Source organism: Bombus terrestris, chromosome 11, assembly GCF_910591885.1.
Source record: "Bombus terrestris chromosome 11, iyBomTerr1.2, whole genome shotgun sequence".
In the NCBI taxonomy this organism is placed as follows: Eukaryota; Metazoa; Arthropoda; class Insecta; order Hymenoptera; family Apidae; genus Bombus; species Bombus terrestris.
In genome coordinates, this window is record NC_063279.1 from 4608205 (window position 1) to 4630516 (window position 22312).

A 22312-nucleotide genomic window follows, 5' to 3' on the forward strand; every position below is an offset into this window, starting at 1 on the left:
TAATTTCCTTGGCGATATTATTGCAAATAATTCGGTCTTCGAGTTTGATCGAACATATTGTCTACAACAGATGAAAGTTCCCTCAACTTCAAATTTTCAGAGTGTCAGATTTAAGGTAATACCAAATTTCAATCTTAATCTTTAAAAATACAATTCGCACAGTTTCTTAACCCAGAAGCCGATACAATTTCTGCTCGTTGGCAAATTCAAGTTAAAAGACTACCGCAACAGAGTAGAAAGCTAATTGCTCGCGTGAAAATTACAACAGCTGTTTAAGCAGAATAACGGTCGCTTAAAATCACGCTAGGGATACATAAAATTCATTCAATTTGTAAAATACCGGCACATTATCCATGACGATGAGCAAGAAATAGTCCTATTAGAAGGAAATAGCTTCGCTACGGACATCCCTACATCCTGTAATTATTTATTTAGCAATACCATGATTATTTTTACGTTGGTAATACAGGCAAAACGTATCATAGCATAATGTTACAACAAGTTGCACTTAAAGTGGACGTGTATCTATCACAGCGTAACGCAACATGATGCAGAATACTAGGCCTAATAGCAATCACCATCGTGGAACAGCACTGTAGAGATAATGGTGGAAGCAAGGGACATCAGCTCCCGTAGTTCCGGAGATCAATTCAGTTTTTTCCTTCTTTTTCCTTCTTCTTCTATCTTTTAATCAAACGAGACTAGTATCGTGAAATTTTACGTATTTTAAAGATCTATTTGTTCACTGTATTTTTGCACGCGATATAATCTTATTCATTTGTAAATAAATTATTTCTTGATTCTATTCTATTCTATTCTATGATTATAATATTCTATAACAAATGTTTATCTTTTTATCTATTTTCATTTCAAAATATTTTTTTTCTTCTTTTTACTTGTTACAAGATTATGGAATTTTTTGCAATTTAGTAGAAACGATCTTTATACAGAGAATAAGTTATGAACTTCATACGTTATTTACGTGTCTTCAAAGTATCATATTTCCTCCTTTATAAAATCCATGAAACTGTAAGATTTTCTAAGGGAAACCCCAACCTAATTTGCGAACAACGCGTGTAATACCACTACATTTATCATACACGATGATGTACATATATATTGGAATAATCGTGATATTTGAATTTTCGTTGCCAGTTTCTATTTTCGCAAACGCCCCTCGAACAGCGATTGGTTGAATAAAATAATGTATCAAATGAATGTAAGAATTAATCATCCTACGGTCACGTATGTTATTTGTTTAATAATATTAAACTTGAAATGAAATTAAAATTTATAAAATTCGATTTGAAGTTCATTGTTGGAATGAAAGAGTCTGGCCTTGAATTTCAAAAATGTCTCATGATATAAAGCTTTATGCCACCACCTTGAGACTGACATGATATTTTATAGTGTTTATTTTTGTTTTAAACTCTGAACACGTCTTAAAGCTTCGATCAAATTTCCTATACACGATAAAAGTGGTTTATAGTATCTATGATTTATTATAACACTATAAAATATATAAGCATGTTTATATTGCACTATATAATACAATTCCAGATTTTCTCATAAATAACGAATTTTAAAACCTTGACAAAAGGTAGAAGAGATTTAAAAAAGAAGAGGATCGAAATTGTAGAAAAGTGGACAATCATCGTGGAAAATGAAGAGTTATAAATAAATTCTGTTCCCCTTTATCTTTTCCAAAAATAAAAAAACAATCTTATAATGATGCTGTTACAATTTTATCTAACAAAATTCCAGAATTTGACGGAAGCATTACAATGATTCATGGGGCCGTTTCAACCCTATTTTAATAATAAGCCATAATCATGGACGATGCTCTATTAAAAAATAAATCTAAGTAAATCCTAGTAAAAAAAATAACTTGTTTCCATAACTAAATGATTGAAGAATCAATAATTTTCTATGGCAAAGTTTCTATTTCAAATTAATTTCCCCAGGATACTTTTCTTAATAATATCATTCATTTCGATAAACCAATAATACGAATTTAGTTCAGAGCTGGATTATGCGCACATTTATTATGCAACACGCCGTGCGTGATTCTCTCCTGATCGTTCCGCGTCGGTTTCGTTTCCACAAACAAACAAAATCCGATCGGCTGCAGGTATCCATCGTCGATGAAAAAACGGACACAATTTCCATTTTCAACATTATTCATTAATTTCATGGCGAAGGATTTTGAACGTGGCGCCAAGAAACAAATTCGAGGAATTCGAAGATCGAGCACCATTTATTTTCGGATGTTAGAGGGCGGTTGTGCACATCCGTAATCGAAGCTTTTAACGTCTAAACAGTCGATATAGCATGCCGATAATTAATTTAATGTCATCGTCAAACTACGAAACGATAAGTGGGTCAAAGTCAAATAGCGTTCAACACCGATACCATATCACGTGAATCGATATGCATACGTTTGCAAAACGCACTTGCTCGTTTAATCCAAGGTAATATGTACCGACAGATCTTCGTCAAATAGAGAGCAAATATTACCCAATACAAAGTTCAACTTCCACGAATCAAGTTGTCAAGCTTTGACAGTTGAAAAAAGAAAAAAATAATAATAGCTAGGCATCTTATCGAACGGAAACTTTTCTCTCGACATATTGATACAAAGATGGATACTCTAAGTGGATGTTTGTGATGGATTAAGATGTTGAAATTAAATGTATTGCACTGTATTTTTCTATAAATACATAAATATTAAATGTAAACACTCGATAATCTTAAACGTATAAACAATTAAAGTTGCTTACATCCCTCGATCTGTGTATAAGAAAATCCGTGTATAACATAGGGTTATCGAAGTAAAGGTTACACTCAGATAGATGATTGCGTGGGTGGTAGATACTGAGATCGATTCTCGTTTGCATTACTCGTTGTACCATTTGTGTTCTGATTGCATATACGAAAATTATCATCCGGTATCATGCAGGAGGCAATAAAATTACAAATTACAAACAAATTCCAATAAACGATAATCGATTTCCCAAATACATACCACCTACCTCCCATTTGAGGGAGCACATTTCAGAATATTAATTTGGGGGATTTTCAATTATTCTATAAACCACTGCCATTCGTTACCATAAAAGATTTCTAATGGGACTTACGTTTACGGAGTATTTAAAAATGGTAATTTCGGAGATTTGTAGACATAAACCGATATAATCTTTTACCATAAACGCTCCGGATAGGATCTAGGTTCACAGCATATTTCAAAATGGTAACTTTGAAGATCTGTAGCTATTTCATAAATCGATCTTTATTTTCCAATCTTTCGTCGAGGAAGCTCAGAGTTGTTCCCCATTTTTTTCCAGAAAATATAGTTATTGTACATACGATGCACAGCAAAGTGGACAAAGAAAGAACGAATCGATAAGAAGAGTCAGGGATCCAAATATCGTCAAATCGGGGTCAAAACGGTACGATAATGTTGGTGGTGTCGCGAGATACACACCGATATGTATTATCAGTTTCATAAGAATTTCGTTTAATTAGTCAGTTGGTGGCATGATTTAGTAACAACTTATGTATCTCTGTATTTTGACATATGGGCGAGTTGCTGGATGAACTCTGGTCCGGTCGATTAGCTCACGAATAGGCTTAATAATTCGGCCGATGAACCAGTGGGATGGGATCGTGGCACTTTGTTCCAGCACATCCGGAACACGCGTTCGATGAGAAGAGTTCGATGAGAAACGGACGATTCGCAGCTATGCCGTCGTATTGTTGCATGGGGAAAACCAAGGGAAGAAAGAAAAAGGAAAGTCTTCGTCTATACGTATACGTTGGCTCACGAAAGTACTTGAACACTTGCCATAGAGAAGTTTCAGGTCCATATTGTATACGTTATACGTGTACAAAATATTTCATAGATATACGGAATTCCATTAGGAAATATTTGGTTAAGTTTCGATCACATTTGCTACTTAAAGACACGAAAGGAATATGACAAGTTCGTTTTTGTTAATTTTCCAATCCACTTGGAATACCACTTACCATATACCACTTGGTGATTAAAACGAAACTGAAGGGGCTAATCTGATAGTTTGGAATATACAAGCTGTTTGAAAATAGCCGATAAATCCAGAATTTTTTCTAAGAAACTAATATTAGTTTGAATTTTCATGTTAATTTAACTTGACTTAGCAATTAGAAGAGTGACAAAGATAAAAATGCAATCTCAAAATCAGACGAATAGATAATTTTCAAATGGAATTGGCTCAAAATATCTTGAACTTTCAAATTATTTCTCCAAAATACTTGAATTGTGATTTATCGTGTCTCTCTTCTCCAGTCATTGTTCAGCATCTGCAATATAGCTCAATAATCTATTTTCCCTTTTCCTTCGTTATGTTTTATAAGAAACAGACGCGAGTCGTGCAACGAATTATTGCAAAATTCCAAGACGGTGCAATCAAGAAGAATTGGAAAAGGTAAGAGTCAGGAGAACAGAGCGGAAAAGCGTACTTTCTCTTCGGAGAGACAAGTTAATCCAACAGCACCCCGAGCATTATGTCACTCCCACGACTGGTGGGTTTGCTGGCGGACAAATGGATCGAACAGAGCGGATTGTAACAGCCGGTTACTGTTGTTTCTTGACGATTAGACTGGTTTCGTGCGAATGAAAGGATTCAATGCTAAGATGATAAGTTCGATTAGCCTGAGATCATTTATTACGAATGGAAATAATATGACATGATAGCAATGCTTATGAGTCTGTTGAAATTCAATCGATTATCAGTTTAGTTATGAATATTAAATATAGTTTGTTAAAAAAGAATAATTGGTAATGGAATGCTACAAAACGTTCCATTGTATCTGATGGCCCGTAGAATATTATTTTCTTGATATTGATCATCCTATGTGTAGCAATCATTAGTTTCTACGTTACAAATTAAAATTAAAAATGGCTATACAAATCAGTAATATTTTTGTCTATTTCTATTTTATATTAACCTAAGTATCTTGTGTCTCGAAAATAATATGTACATACATAAAATTATTAAACACAACATTTTGTAAGAATGACTAAAGTTATTGCTTTTATCGTGATAACTAGAACTATATGAGATTGAAATACATATTGGAACTACGAGTGTATTCAGGGTATCAAAAGTGACGACAGTCATTATTTCTTTCAGTGAAAAACTTCTTACGACGTAAGCCCTTCTTACAGAATCTAATGATACAGAAAGAAGAGAAGATTAAGTTTAAAGGCCCCTTTGCAACGCAAACGATGACACAACAGATAATTGTTTTAAAAACTTACAGACATCCCTAGTATTTTAATGAAATTACTTTATCTTCTACGAGCAAAGACTAGTTCTAATTATAAAACAGATATCTAAAATAGTCGAAATAATAACAAACCGCTATTCTATTATCTATAATTGGAATATCTACATAACATTCTACTTTAGAAAATATCTATATATTATAATTATGATGTGAACAATTTGAAAGAAATGTATTTGTTTGATGAAAAAAATTGTAAATAAATATCTTATATTCGATATCTTAGCTTTTGATATACAATTATCTAAAATCACAAGTAAGTGAATTATTATGGTAATTAGATGCTTGAGTCACATGTGTATAATAATTTATTTCAAACATGTATAGGTATGCAATGAAAACATATGCAAAAAAGAAAATAAATGTAAATGTTTAAAGCTTATCGCGTTACTTCACATTTCCTACTTTGTTACAATACTCGCAGATTAGGTACGAAGGTGGCTCATTACTAATTGTTATGAACAACAATTTTCTCCTTCTTTTTTAAACGATAACAGATAAGGAAAAAAGAAGAGACATTTATTTCCTGTATATATTATACAATATGTTATAACAATTGGCAATGAAAGATAAGTGAGAAGTAGAATAATAAAACTGATATCATGTTGAGAAAGAACATGCCGCGATTTTATTGATATAAATAACTGCAAAATGCGATAAGATTGAAACACGTGAACACTTTGCGCACGAGGATAATATCGACGATAAATAAAAAAAATTCTATCGAACCATATGGAAATGTGATTTCAGCTTCCATTTAAACAATTACATAACGAATCTGTACAAACACGATTGTATATAATTAAAATTAAAATAAAATTATCACATTTATTCAACTCGCTTAATGTTATATTAAAATACGATCCGAAGGAATATTTTATTCTATTAGATATCGATTATGTTTACTGACAGGCAAACCCATTACATTGTTCGTAATAATATGTTGTATAAATTCAATTCACATCATCGTGATTCCAGATTCGTTCCAAATTTTACCTATATGTAAAATCACGGCAGTCGTGTCTCGCTAAACTATCGATAAAATTTCAAAATGTTTTGTACAACACGCATAATATATTCATTAAATGTTTCTCTACTCCGTACAATTTCACCAATCTTTCAAAACAGTTGGAGATCATCCCCAGCGAGGCTCAGAAACGAGATACGTTCTCAACGTCCCTATGGTGTAAATTTTCCATGTTCTATCTCCATTTACCCAAGTGTTTCAGCCATGTAGCTTTTACAATTTCGTACAAACAACAACGTAGAAAGGAAAAGACCGAAAACGACGAAAAAAAGAAAACGGGCAGAGGTGAAGATAACGTCAGCATAAATTCATCGACAGACAGACGCGAGCGCTACGTTGAATTCGCCATGGCGATTCGTTACGTCGGACTTTCCCCAACGTTCTCGGGGAAGCATAAATGCGGCCACGGCGAAATATGCAAAGAGAACGTACGTAGCAGATAATGCGAGATTAGAATTTTACGAACAGCTCTTGTGGCACGACTAAAGGCCGCTTTCCACTCGCGTTTTCGTCGTGCTCGCTATAAATCCTTCCCGCGACATTCTCGACACACCGCGGAGACACTACGTGACAGGCGATTAATAATATCGCGGGAGTAAGTTCTATAAATTATCGCGGCAATTAGCGATCGAATCTGGTTACATTGTGGAATTGGAACCATGACTGTAATCTGTCTGACTTGCTACAGATATTTATCATTCGTCATCGAGTGAAATTTTCGAGTCGCTCACCGTGCAGATTCCAAATGTGAAATGGATGTTACAGCCGATCCTTGCTAACTCGAATTTCAAGGAAAGAAGTCTTTGAATTATGGAGATTTTGCCTTACAAAGCAAGAGATACTCAACGAACAAAAAACCACTTAAAGAATAATTGTTATAGCGTATATTTGTTATGGCATATTAATTAATCACACCCAGGTATATTAAATCGTTTAGTAACACTTTCATATGACTAAAAATAGAAAAATGAAATGTAAAACTTGATTAGAAAAATGCTTCATTAAAAAAACGGTTATATGCCAATACTTTTTGTAGTTACTGTACATAGTTAAAATAACATAAATTTTCCCGCGTAGTGTAATCGAATATTCATCTCGCTATCATACATCCTGAATCTCTACATCCATCCAGAATGAGAATTCATTTCTCGGTACCTAGCGTATCTCTTATCAGAGCTCGCGGATGAAGAAGAGCTAGAAGGAGGCAACGTTCTCGTAGAGAAGTTGTCTCTCCACGTGGCAATGACAGGAGTACCTGGCTTGGCCAAGGTTGTGCCAAGACAGAGGAGGACGAGCGTCGAGTAAAATCTATCCGTTCCTCGGGGAAACGTTCTGGCTCTGTGCCAGGGTAACGGGCATAGACGTTAGTCATCCCGCGGGAGGCTCGAGCGGGAAGAAAGGGAACCGCAGCCAGCTAATAAAAGACAAGGGTAACGTAATTCCACCCGCACACCAATAATAGCCGCGACGTTTAACCACGCTTCCGCCGTTGGCGCTCTTGTCTTTCACCCTAAGTATTTTCATCGGCGATGATTTATGAGGACACGCTGGAAAGAGAGAGAAAGAGAAAGAGAGAAAGACGAGGATCTCATTTCGGAACTGCTGCAGTCGTGTTGAAGTTGGTTCGAGACACGGTAACGAGCACGTTGTGGCACGGATGAAACTATGTCTAGAATCGCGATACCGATAGGAATAGGAAGTGTTACACTTCTGCTCCGCGAGCTATTTATGGGCCGGTGAACCGACGCGACGTGGAGAGAATGTCCTTTTCCTCTGAATAACGAATCGCGAAAGCGGAGGACGTTTCTAACCGGCGCAGATTCAGAGCGGCGAGAGAGGCGCTGCTTCGAATTCCAGATATTAATTTGCGGCTTGCTCTAGATTTGAAAGGTCAATAATTCGAAGTTGCTTAGGTATATTTTATCTTCGCTTTACGTTTTAAAAATAGAAAAACTGAAATTCTAGAATAATTTTTTGTAAGCGTACTTTGCGAAAGCGTTCTGAGAGCATCGCTCAAGCGATTTCGAAATTCTCTGTGTCAGAATTTGTTACGCAATTTTTTTAGTGGTATAGAATTTGAGGCTAATGTATCGAATTTTTTAATTGTACTACATTTTAAATACCAATGAACTAAATACTCGAAATGTACAATCTTAGACCATGAGTTGGATATTTATAATTTTTGGATACAGCTCCTATGATTTTCCTAAGGTGGAAATACGATTCTCTTTGCATATAAACACATCAAATAAAAGAATTGTAGTATATTATCTCATTTTTTTTCTAGAACGTCTAATTTTTAATTAACAGCTCCTATATCATCGAAAGCAACGAAAGCAATTTTATAAATAATATAATTCACCGAGGAGGTCAGATTATTACTATATACTACGTAACTACGTTATTATTACTTCCTGTTCGCAACTTTGAAATTTTTCATTTATGTCTTTACCCCATGGCATAATTATGTACATCGCGTAACTATACTTGAATTACCTCATACTTAATTATCAAATGGAAGTCAGCAATCGCAAAGGATAATAACGTACAATTAATAAACATTACCTTCGAATCTAGCAACAATTCAGCCTCGTAATCATAGTTTCATACAGTTTAAACACGGAAAGATACAGCTAAGGAATTCACATAAATTCAGATCAAAGGTACAGACAGAGATCTATGACACACCGAATATAGAACAAAAATCAAACACTATAAAAATTTATCCCAGTTTGCATTATCGTATACAGTATATAGTCTCATAAAAATGCCTGTTTTATAGATTGTTTTGTAACTTCTGTCTGAAGTTAACTGCTTTCGCGTCTGTTTCCTATTTGTAGCCCCGAAAAAATCATAGACTCTTTTTTTATATCGAGATTTCGAGCCGATATTCCAGCATCGGCTATATTTAAATCCCTATTCTCAAATTCCACGATTGCTGCAAATGTAGAATTATATCAAACAATAGGATCTTTCCTATTATCAAATCAAACAAAATTAGAACACTTTTGTGTTCAATGAAGATTAATTAAGAAAATCAATGCACTGTACAATTATCGTGATTCCTTTTCTAAATCTTTGGTATAGGAAATTGCGAAGAAGAACTCGCACAATTACAGCCTGAATTTTCCACGCGAAACCTTGACAACGCATTACAATGTTAACATGTTCTTCCTCTCAAAGTGTTGTGAAACAGTCTCGCTTTCCTCGTGTCTCTTACATAGGCCATCTAAATACTTACATCCATCTAACCATTCTATACACTATAGTATATAGCAACGACATGGACACAGGAGCAAATCTGAGCACACAGGACAACACCTGTTCATATTTAGTCTTCGCTTCTAATAAATACCCAGTTTAGTGTTTCACCTGACACACTATCTCTCTGTTTCTCTATCGGTCGATACAGCTAATTGGAACAGACACCATGTAACTACCATAGTGAGCATAAATGTTTAGCGTACGGTCGAACGATCTGGCCAAGGTACGAAAGAAAAAGAGAAAAAAGTTGAAAGGCAAGAGAAACAAGTTTTAGAAAACAGGACGGCTTACTGATAGGGGACAGTAAATAAAAAATCATCGTTCGAACTGATAAGAAAAGCGGCAATCTCCTTTTGCGATCGAAATTAATATTACGATCGCGCAATAGCTGGCCATGCGTGTAATCACCCTACGTTCTAACAAAGAAAGTAACACGCAGCTTCGAGACACCCATTGGACAATCAATATGGTCAAAATGATCGATTCTAAATTTTCTAGATTTATATTAATATTTGAATTTATGATGCTTGGGGATTTAATATAATTTTTTGTAAAATATATGGACAAGTCTTCCATTTTTTTCTTTTTTGCCGTAAATTTTTATATTTCAGTCGTTGGTAGTTTTAGAATTTATTGTAACTTCAAACATCATTGGTGAATTTCATAAAAAAATTCAATTTTCCCCTTTCCCTCGTTTTCATCGAAAATTCACAGTTGCACCAATCGCCATAAAAAATGATTAGAAACGATCGATTAAGTTTGAAACCAATCTTAATACGATCTACGTAGACATTCTACGAGTACAGAACGTACAACTCTTACAAGTTGCAGTCTAATCTCATAAAACGAAGCTTTTATATTGAAATTTACTCAGAGAAAGATAAATCCCAGTGTATAAAATTGCTGCTATCCCTAGTAAAAACTCCAAGTTTTAATATCTCGAAAACTATCAAACACCAGTCTCTATAATATTCCATCTTTTTTTAAAAAGATAACAAGATCTACTACCGATTAAAATTTCAGTTAAACAGCTAGCTTTCAAATATTGAACTCGCCTTGTTAGAATAACTTGAATATTGAACCACGTGCGTAGCTAACGATTTTATTATACAAATATAGCGCCGTTTAACGATACAAAACGATTATATAGATAGGCAAGGAATACAGATAACAAAGGAGAACCAATCAATTACATGTCGATATAAAATCGAACAAAATGCGAACAAAACGAAGCGGATAAAATCGGCGGATCTAAGCCATGCAAGGGTTAATCATTTTCCTGCAGTTACACGTGTCATTCCAAGCCGGCTGTGAAATTAATAAAGGTATTTTATGGGTAATTAATGCTTGCGAGAAAATTGATCGAACCATACATTGTGCACAGGTATTTACATGAAGCGTTCGCGTGCGACGATGGATTATTAGTTATTCATAACCTACGCGGACAAATTTTCTGCTTCGATGATTCAGAAAGTGATGAAGGAATTATAATCGCTTCTTTGTTTTTTCTCTTCTTTTTATAACTTCTTGCTTCGTTTGAAACTCTATGTTTTTATGCGTTTATTGATTGAAAGATAATGAAGAATCTAACGACACTAACGATAAGAGGGAGAAAAAGATGTTATACGACTCTATTTCTTCAATTTAAGAAATTCTGGATCTGTATGAACGTTTGACACGTTAATTGGATTTAGGGTTTAGTTCAATCGAAATTCAATTCTATGTTCCTGAGTTAATTCGAGTTGATGGAACGTATGGTTAAAGATAAAATCGTAACTTAATCTAATTTTCGAATGTAATGGATCTCTTATTTCATTAATTTATACCCGATCGATATTTCGCTACCAAATCTAACGTAACACTTGTACTTATTTATAAAATATAAAAGTTATTATACAATTATCGAATGGAATATTATATTGATTCAATTATTATGACAGCATTGAATAAAATCAAGAATCAATGTTCATTGACTACAGCGGAAATATACATGAATTCTATATTCAATATGATTTTAGGAAATTTATAGGTTAATCTTTTTTTAACTGATCATAAACTTCGAATACATGAATGAATTTTTACTCCAATGAGCTCCAGTTAAGCATGAATTTCATTATTTTTAACATAATAACGTATTTCATTCGTACAATATGTACTTCGATTATTTTGCGTGATAAAAAGTTCGGGCGATACAATAAACTTCAGAAAACCGATGTTTATAGTATCGACAGATCGTTTAATTACAATAAAAGAATTTGCATAACGCGTTAAAAATCAATGGTATTTTCAGCAAGGGACATTTGGGAGCGCGAAACGAGCATTTCGCGTCACGAAAAGTTCTCTCCCACGTACTCGATTTAAAACTGGTTTATGGTCGATGAAACTGGAATTATATTGGAGGACACGTTCAATTGAGAAACCTGATTCCTTGTGGATCAACTAAAATGTATCTGCATGTGGAGCTTGAATTTCCCTCGATGGATACACTTTGTCTTCACATCGTTCTTTTTTATCAGAAACAAATTTAAAGATGTTCATTATAGTAAGAGAGATCAAATCAATGACAAGCAATAAGATTTAGATAATACAACGCTAAATATCGCAATAATGTTCCCCCATCTCAAATGATGTAACAATAAAATAAAATATGTATCATATTTAACAAATAGTAAGCAATCATACAGCATTGTATCGGGATTCGTTCGGAAAATTCCACTTCAATATTACTTTCATAAGTTACAATACGATTTACACAGAAATTCCACGGAAAATATCACATTATACTTCATTCTGCAAACTCAACCGCAACCGCAACATGATATTTGTCAGATCGTAGTTACCAGACGTCAAATAACGTTAAGAAGCATGAGAACAGCATTTTTACGGGCTATCAATACCGATGGAAAACGTATTTTGCCATCGGCATCTACTTCCATCTTCGTATTTGCAAACCTTTAAATATATACATATAAAACCCGAATATATCATAAGCTAAATCATTTTTAAGTAATTTTTACCACCTCGTTTCAAATAATACAATTTACAATTACTATTACAAATATAAAAAAGGTTGCTCCCATTTAAGGCAACTCAATGAAACTTTCCATATTATTATTATCCTTTCCTTATTATCCATACATGTATCTATACATATATACACTCAGAAATATTTAGCGTGAAGAAATTTCCATACCAATGTGTTAATTCATTATCTTTTTATAACACTTGCAAACAACTTCTGCCAACTTTATTATATACTTTTCATGAAAAGAAAATTTTGATCGATTAATCATTTTCCTGGCAATCTCCATGTGACATTTCATTTCTAACAAAACCAGCAGGAACTCCAAATACTCGAGGGTATACGTAATTTCTATCTACCACTATCGATCCTTAAATCTTCATATAGTTCTTCTATTCGATCCATTACTCGATCGATCTCTTGATTCCGACCTACAATTATGGCGCGTTCCTATCGCTATGGAATTTATCAGGAGGAACACGCCCTGCCTAGTTACGTAAACGCCAGAGAAACTGTCGGTTCGACTACGTTTCGCTCGAAACACGCACGAGCGTAAACGTACGGAACTTGAACGCAGCACGCGTCACACGCGTACGCACGTGTCGTGTCGAGCCACCCACTCGAACATTTTCTTTCCCTAGCTGTCTTTCAGTCTTGTCGCGCGCGAATGTTTCCCGGCGTTTCGTCACAGGAATAAAAAACACACGTAGCATCTCGAGGGACTGGCATGAATCAAGACCGATGTCTGGATCGAAAATGGAGATTCAAAATTAGAAAGAGTATCCATGCTGGGGGGCCCTTCCACCCTTTTTTTATTCTTCTTCTGTCAGGCTTTTTTTAATCGCTTTTTTATCGCTCGCTTCGGTTTGCTCGTTCCTCGTTGGTTTAGACTTTTTGTTGCTTGGATTCTAAACAAGAGCAAAATGTACCGTGATGTTCAAACGTGCTGATATTTTTTCTATGAAATTTCGTGATGAGCGATGATCGATTATAGGATGATCTCAATTTTTAAAGCAGTTATGTAAGAATCTGCGTTAGGAGTAAATTGTTTCGAAAAGCTGAAAATTAAATGAGTGTAATATTAAATCTATGGAACAAAAATTGAAACATGTGTCTCTACGCCCCACGCGTTGGTGGTTGACTAAAATACTCGACTAACGTTTTCGAACAGTTTAGCGGTTTGACATTTCCTCGGAGTACAATGACCCTCTGTCATTTAACCTAAACCGACTGCACTAAATCCTTATTAATCATTTCCTCTTCAATGTAATAATTAATAAAAGAAAAAAGGACTCACGAGTAGACATCCCATTTCTCCTTTGCTAAACAGCGTCTTCAAAATAAATTTCAACCATTTATTTTTACAAAATCTTCACATAAAAATGTTTCTTCTGAAGTCTCATACCGAGACACATGTTGGATTATTAACTTTCTACTAATATTGACAATACCAATGATGATATACGATTTTTTACCATTAAATCTCCAGTTCTTTCACTGGTTAATTCGTTAATTTTTTTGAAATTTACACCTATTATAACGAAATATAAATATAACGGAATAAATAATGCTCGATATAACTGCATCCAAATAATAGCCATATTAAAAGATGAGATAGGGAGAAATTATGGGACATTGTACTGTAACCGTGCGATACGCGAGTCAATAAAATCGATCCAATGGAAATTCGAGCCTGTTCCACTTGGACGACAGGAAATACGAAAGAAATTGAAACGTTCGCGGTTAATGGTGGTCATCGAGTCGCGGCTAAGACCGAACCAGAGAAGCTGTAAACCGTTTGTTAACATTCCTTTTCCTGAATGTTCGTGGAGTCAAGGCCGGTACCTTAACTGTAAAACCGGCTCCGAAGAGATGCAACTCGACTCGACGAAGGAGGACCAGCGTTTACTCGCCAAGTAAGCCATAAGTATCAATTTCGTGATCGAAAGAATCGCGTCTACCCTGATGAAAAATATTTCGATAAACTTCCAAAGCTGACTCAGTTTATCTTAATTTTTACTACGCGTTTCTATGTTTTATTTATTTTCGTTATTCGATTTCTTCTAATAATTAATTCTTCCATTATTCCAGGCAATGTTCCTAAAACTCAAAATAAAGAATATCCAATAGAATTTCATCTTCAATTCGTATAATATTTCCATTGCAAAGGACTATGTCAAATGTTTTCATACAGACATATCCATGCACAAACACGTCATTTATCAAACTGCAAACACTCGAGTACCATGCACGTCTGCATCGCACAAAACATTGGAAGGCTCTATTTGCCAATTCATGAAACTAATCTTCTAATTAATCGACTGAATAAGTCATTTTGTAATGAAACAGAAGAAATAAAAAATAACGATGCACAACCAATTTGCAACAAACGACGTATTGTTCGAGCGACACGTTTTTCCACGTGAATGCCAAATGAACAACCAAATTGTCAGTTTATTGTCGACAAACATACAGCTATTTCTGACTATCGACTCTCAGAACAGACGCAGTTGCAGTCATAACGCCTCGTCTCCCGTCCATGGACTGTGAACAGTGTGAACGCTTCAATGTCATCGCGAGAATCGCCTTGAATCCCGCCCAAGCCTCAAAACATCATCGAACACGAAACTGTTTACGACAAAATCCTACTACGAATTATATTATGACAATTAAATGTACTATGTATTTTTCTCTCTTCTTTTTTTAAGAAACCAAAAAAGATGTCGCTAAGAATTATAAATATTTTTTATCCAATTTAAAACTACGTAAACCTCAATCTTTTATTTCACGATTCGTCCACTAGAGTTAAATCTAACCTTAACTCAGACTATACGTTAAAGTTTTTTAATGTTACTTGTTATATGTTTTATAATATTTTTGTTATTTAACAATTTTATTAATAAACTTCTATTCAGTCGAACTTCTTTAACCGTTTACGTTTACTTTCTGTCATTTAATTTGCGTTTATATAGAGTTACTGTTAGGTTAGGTTCAGATGTAGTTCCAACGTAAGAATGAAGGTATTTCGAATCGTTTACCACACTTTTTTAAATGATATTTTACCCTTTTCGAAAGCTCTTTTCAATATATTGATATTTGGAAAAAATCGAAAATAGCGATCAAATCGTAAAGTATTACCAATTACATATTACACCAGTTGCAAGTTACGAGTAGACTGCGGATTTGTATGCAAATATATATACATTTTACTGGATACAACTAAAAAAAATTTTTGAATTAATTACTAGTTACAGAAATATATTAGCACACGTTTCTGTTCTAATATATGCATTTATATGGGTTAGTATGTTATTCATTTATACTGCATTATCTTGCAAAATTAAGCGCAGAAGAATGATTCATCGTCGACTATCGTTAACGTTTGGTCATCGTCTAGTATAGCAGTGAAAAAGAATTAAGACGTCTACAAAACAAGTACACTATAAGTACATTATATTATCTTTTATAAAATCATAAAAGAGTAAAATATAACAAGTCATATAATGCAACAATAATTTAATATGGGAAAGCGAACACAAGTAATTCGTTTCTATGAAATTCATTCGATCGTAGATATATTACCAGGCGATATATTTATTTTTTAATTTAAATGCGACGAGATGTCCAGTTATGATAAAAAATAAAGAATTTTAAAAGACCGATGACCTAGGCACGTATTATCTGATAATGATATAGTAACACAAACAAAGTACTACGATGATGTAGCGATGTTACTACAAAGTGGTTAAAATTGCACAACCATTATCGCGTCGACGATTAAAAATATTTCAAAGTATTAGCGCGGTATAGCTTGTTACGCCGCTGACGAGGGGAAGCCTGATGAATCGATCGCCAAGTTGAATCATTTTTGCATAACACGCTGCAGGCGAAAAAAACAAATAAAAGCATGAAGGAAACAATGATAAATCAAAGATAAACCGGGTTATATAAATCAACTATACGCGGACGATTAAAACTTCTGAGGGCACAGGCAGTAATGTGTCGCACAATTATAAGACTGACTTTAAATTTCTTCAAGTTTCGGCTATCAGTAAGTACTCGCTTTAGGTATAAGTATAACTTATCTTTTAATTATAATTTTACCTTTGAATAAAGGTATAATAGAATTTATTGAGAGTAATTTTTCCTTTCTAACTAAAATATCTTGTGTATCATTTCGAAGCTGACAAAAACTAACGTTTCATTGTGCCACCTTTGTTTTTCTTGATTTAATTTAAAATATTTGGTCATTATCTCGTAACAACGTACATAATCAAGCTATATTAGATCACAATAGAGACTAATAGAAAACGTGGGATTATTTTTAAAAAATTCGTTTCGTTTCAAAATCCAAACTATCAAAATCTATCCTGTGCACTTCGCGGACAATTCAACCGGACATCGAACAACCGACACGTTTTCGAGGAACACTCGACTCACCCTTATCGATCTTAAGCGAAACGTAAGATAGAGTTACCGCCTCGGTAACCCCTATTTTCGGCCTTATGATCGTTTCCACTTCGTAGCGATGGTTTAATGCCGTCTAGACCGGATGGGTCGCGAGTATATTCATCAAGTGAAATCGCCTATTACGTCCCTCTAAATCGGTATGCGTTTAGGAGAAACCTGGCTGCAGGACAACGTCTCGAACGCGAGAAAAAGAGGCGAAGAACCGATAGGAAATAGAAAAAGAGACAGTGGAACAGGAGTAGATAAATAGGAGGGGACACGAAAGGTTCGGAGAAAGCTTGGCAAAGATTCAAACAGTGATTGCAAGGGCCTGCCTGTCTCAGCGAAGCGCGTCCGGAATATTTCCCCTTTTCTCTGTGTCTGGACCTTTGTTCATCTCGCCAACTTTCTCTCTTTCTCCCTTCTTCCCGATCTTATTTATCCCCTTCTTATTTCTCGTGAAGGCGCCCTTTTTTCCCGCCGCGTGCCCAAGTCCAGTTCGTGCTCCTTTTTCACGATTGAGGTGGAGAAGGACTCGACCGTATTGACAGAAATGCGGTGAAATATTCGGTGACGACTTATATCGCGAAAAAAGCGCGAACGTGGCGATATCCTCGTATATTAGGATTTTGGAATCTTAGCCTCGTAATAAGAGAGGAAGGAAGCACCGGACGATTTTAAGCGAATTTGTGGCTAGTGGTTGCAGAACTATGATGTCCGGGGGAGATATAAACCTCTTGAAGCCAGAGTAATATGTACCGTGATTCCAAATTGATGGTATTTCTTCGACCTCGTTAAGAGAAAACGATAAATGTGACGATATAAGAAGTGTTCGAAGCTTTTAGTGGTGTTTGGAAGATATTAGGGAAAGCCTTGTTGTTGATGAGTTTCCAGTACTTGTTGCGAATACGAGTGAGCACATTTAAAAGTGCGACGATGTTGTTGAATGATAAATACGGTAAGTAGTAGTAGGATTCTGTATTCTGTAGTAGTAGTATTCTGCAAACATTAACTTGAACATGAAATCAATAAAATTGATTTTTTGATACCAGTTTGACATATATACCAAGAGTACAATTATTTGTAATAATTGCCGCCACTTTGGATTTCGTTAATTTTTTAGTATGCTGTCGGGAGTATGATTCTGAACAACTTTTATCTATACATGTAACCGCCACTTGGCCTTAGTTTCCAAATATGTGCGAGAAATCATCGGTATCACTACACTGAGTTCTTCCTATAATTGTGTTTCCGTGACAAGGTATGCGTTAGTATTGGTTGGCAGCCACCTCACGGCGGCGACCGGATAAGATAACGCCTAACCCAAACCTAATTCTTATCTTTTGTTTATAGTTTATATAGGTTTGGGTTTGGTGTCATTTATTCGGCCGTCGTAAGAGAACCAATATTAACGTATACGCTGTCACGGACGCGCGATTAAGCAGAAAATTCACTGCAATTGGTACCGACAGTTTTCCTGGAAATATCTCCAAATCTAAAAGAATCCGGTAACATACAAAGAAAATAGTCGTTCAAAGTATTGATTTCTACGACATATTAAAGAAATCAAAGAGATCCAAGATGGTACCGACTTTCTGAATAATTACCGTGCATTTTATTAGCGCTAGGTTTACAGATACGCGTCAATTTGACGTAATCGAAATGTCCATACACCTAGGGTTAAAATAATACGTATTTTATTCGCTTTGTATTTTTCTCTGCTTACTTTTATAACTTTGTTGAAATACATTGCCGTTGAATATTTCTTCTTGTTTCACTTGGTTCTATACAATATCTTTCCATCAAATGACCCCAGCGGAGCCTTGCCTCACAGACAAGGAGTAGAAAAGGGATGGGGGGTACATACGTATGTGTACGTATATACTTTGGTTTCTGTCCACGAAGCCTCGTGTCACTTACAAAGATGTCGAGTAATGCAAAGGAAAATTCTATACAATCATATTGGACATAGAAGAAAAACGAGAGAATTTTTATACTTGCGAAAATATTGTTGAAATGTTTGTCTTTACTTCTATGGAACTTTTTAAAGTAAAATAAAGAAATGATGAAAAGTCCGACTTCTATCGTAGGTCTACGAGCGTCACCGCATACGTTATGCTACTTATGCATACATTATGCATACGTTATTATACTGTTACGTTACATAACATTACAACACTTGTCGTAACGGCAGTTACTTCAACGCGCGTGTGATTGCACAATGCACAGAAATCAAAAACTTAATCGCGTGGTTATCTTACGTTCGTCACTGGAGATATACATATGGAAGGCAAAATTATTTTAAAATATTTTCTCTACGAATGCCCTTAAAATCTGGCATTCGCTATCTCGATATCTAAAGTTATCGCACAAACTCGCAAAAGTACTTATTCGAATACTTGTAAGTAAAAGACTTTTATGAATACGTTGCACGTGCTATACGACACTTTGCAATTTCGCTGGTATTATTGTGATACTGACTATCATGATCATATTGATACAGTAAAGTTTGAAATAAATCTGAAGATATTCGGTGGGACGCCTATCAAAGGAAAATCGTTCAGCACCGACGAATATTAGTTCTGACTTTTTTCGCTAGATATTAATACTTTTGTTTGAATAAACAAAATTTTGATTTTAACTTTAAACCAAGATATAACAAAAAGAACTGCACGACTCTCCCCTCTATGCTTAAGATACTGTATATTAACTTTTCATTAAATATATATTGCAATAATAAGTATATTGTAATTATTATATACATTTCCAGATTCGTATCACGTTTATCCAATATAATCATAACAGTCGTGGCTTCCTATAACGCTAATGAATTTTTTAAATATTGATCATTTGTAACATATTTGTGACATATTATAATTTCATTAATAATATTACTCTAATTATGCAAAAGTATGCAATAGGTTTTAAAGATAAGATTCTCAAAGCTTCCATGCAAGATCCCACAACAAACTGTTTGAAGTTCCCAACAGTCACGAAATCCCATAAATATCGCGTACAAAACCGAACAGAACAGAAGCTTTCCTGTTAGGAGGCCCTCCGACATAATTCAGTCGCTTTAGAATAAAGGATTTACCCTGCTCAGGAACTACATATATCACTAGTTCTCCGCATGATTTCGCGAAACGCACCCGTAAACTGTTCCCGTGAAATTGCACTGGTATCGAGAGGGGTGAACAGCGTGGAATAAGAAAGCTGGCTGATAAATTCACCCAGCCAGATGCACGTGTATCCCAACGATGGCGGTTGGTTCCCCTCCGCCAACACTTTGCTAGAGCATGGCCAGCAATTGCAAGAAGAATAGAATTTATAGCGCTAAGTCACTGTTATCAGTCCTGTAGAGTGCGAAATAATGCGCAGTAAAGATATCTGCATTTGTCAGGCTCTGGCTACGGGCAGATGGGAAACTTCGAAATAAATACAACCGCGCGACAATGTTCAACGATAGCGAACCGAGAGACTTGCTAAATTCTCCTCGTATAGTAATACTTTCATGCTACCCGACGTTCCTCGCTATTTTTCCGTGCTTCTTCTAGCGCTTTCTTTCTTCTCACCGAGTGTCGAGAGAGTTTACAACGTGGCGCGTGCGACTCGGTACCTACTACCATCTTTTCACATGGAAATTCTCGCCAACGATTCCCATCGAAACGTCGAAACGCAGCTTCAGGGAGTATTCTATTTTAGACCCTTAGAACGTCAGTTTCTTTTTCCTACTTCTGGATTTTTTAAAAAGATAATGCCTCAGAGACATGACCCATGTTCATAAATATTAGAACACATATGAAAACTTATTTAAAGTTAAAAATTATTTTAAGAGATTATCAAATCCTCTAACATTTATTATCTCATTAAGGAAGAAGCATTTGTAAATATTCATAAACATAATTGATTTTGTCAAAACAGACAAAGAAGCGAACAGGCGCGTTTGAATATTTACAGCAGCGCCAATTTTGGTCGGTTCCCTTTCAGAAGATTTGTGAATATTATCGAAACGTAGATAAATATAAATTTGTTATATATTGAACAATGACAAAACAATTTGTACAAATTCCTTGCGAAAATATGTTAAAAAGCGGCTGCCATAGTATCGTATCCTCTTAAAGTTTTATCCTGTCTTATTGAAAAATCTTATTCCACCTTCGCGGGAAATTACCATGGAAAAACTCGGTACTTTTTGTCGACGTATCAGCGTTCGTTCGCATGTATTATCGATGAACATGTTACGTAATTGCAGATGGAAGATACTTTATGTACGAGCGTTGATGAATTTTGCTATTCATACAGCAAATTGAACGAAAAGATGAAAACGAAGAGGGAATACATGGCGAAGATAAAGTTTCCTTTCACGTTAATGAATTTGCGAGGCTGTATTTAACGAACGAGAAAAATGTTTGGATGAATGGATAATGAATGAGCTTCGCTTGTGTTGCAAGCACGGTATGTGAAATAACGTTTATTGAAATTGTCCGAGACGGGCGAGGGAATTTTTATTAATATGAAAGAATTCCTCGGATACTTGTACATCGAGTGTAATTACTGAGAAGAATAAAGGATACTTGAGTATCGTGAAGAACTATTGTATTGCGCTCATTCAAACTTCTGTTTTCTAATCGATTGTCTTTATTGAATTCTTATTTGATAAGCAAACAAAAATAAACGTCATTTTATTTGATTATCGCCGTATTATTGTATAATATCTTATTAATGTATTTCAATCTAATATATGAATTGCTTATCTGTTATATAAATATAATTATGTAATTGTAAAATTTCAGATTAAAGGACAGATTTTTAATGAATTACATTTTCTTTCCGTAAATAAATGAAATTTTAATGCTAAAGAGCTAAGATACGAAATGTAGAATAAAATCCGAACGATTAACTGGGTTTAATCGCGTAAATGTAAACGTCGTTTGAGGAATTCAAATAATTGAGATCTAAAATACATGCAATGTTTTTTCACACATTTTTTTTTCCTCTCTCCTGTGTCAAAAATAGCATATCGAAATACTCTAAATAAGGAAAAAAGGAGAGAAATCTGAACGAGCGATGTGCCTGGGTTGCATATCGATTAACTATCACAAGTAGAAATATTGTCTGTGCATTAAAATATCAATTATCTTGTTTAACCATTACTCGACGCTGATTAATACATTATCTCCGATAAATACCTGATTCTTTTGTAAAACATAACACGATTTGTTTTC

General features: G+C 34.9%; 1 protein-coding gene and 1 long non-coding RNA gene across 5 annotated transcripts in view; one reads left to right on the forward strand and one right to left on the reverse strand.

Moving 5' to 3' along the window:
- The window catches only part of LOC100650049 (tRNA dimethylallyltransferase), a 116513-nt gene that overhangs the window by 47915 nt on the left and 46286 nt on the right, over positions 1-22312 (reverse strand). The gene's annotated exons all lie outside the window — the stretch shown is intronic.
- Positions 16519-21675, forward strand: LOC125385898. 2 transcript variants are annotated; one of them, XR_007225635.1, is made up of 2 exons: positions 16519-16689; positions 21340-21675. It is a non-coding gene; the product is annotated as an uncharacterized LOC125385898 (long non-coding RNA). The 2 variants fall into 2 exon arrangements; XR_007225634.1 differs by lacking the exon at positions 16519-16689 and adding an exon at positions 16696-19488.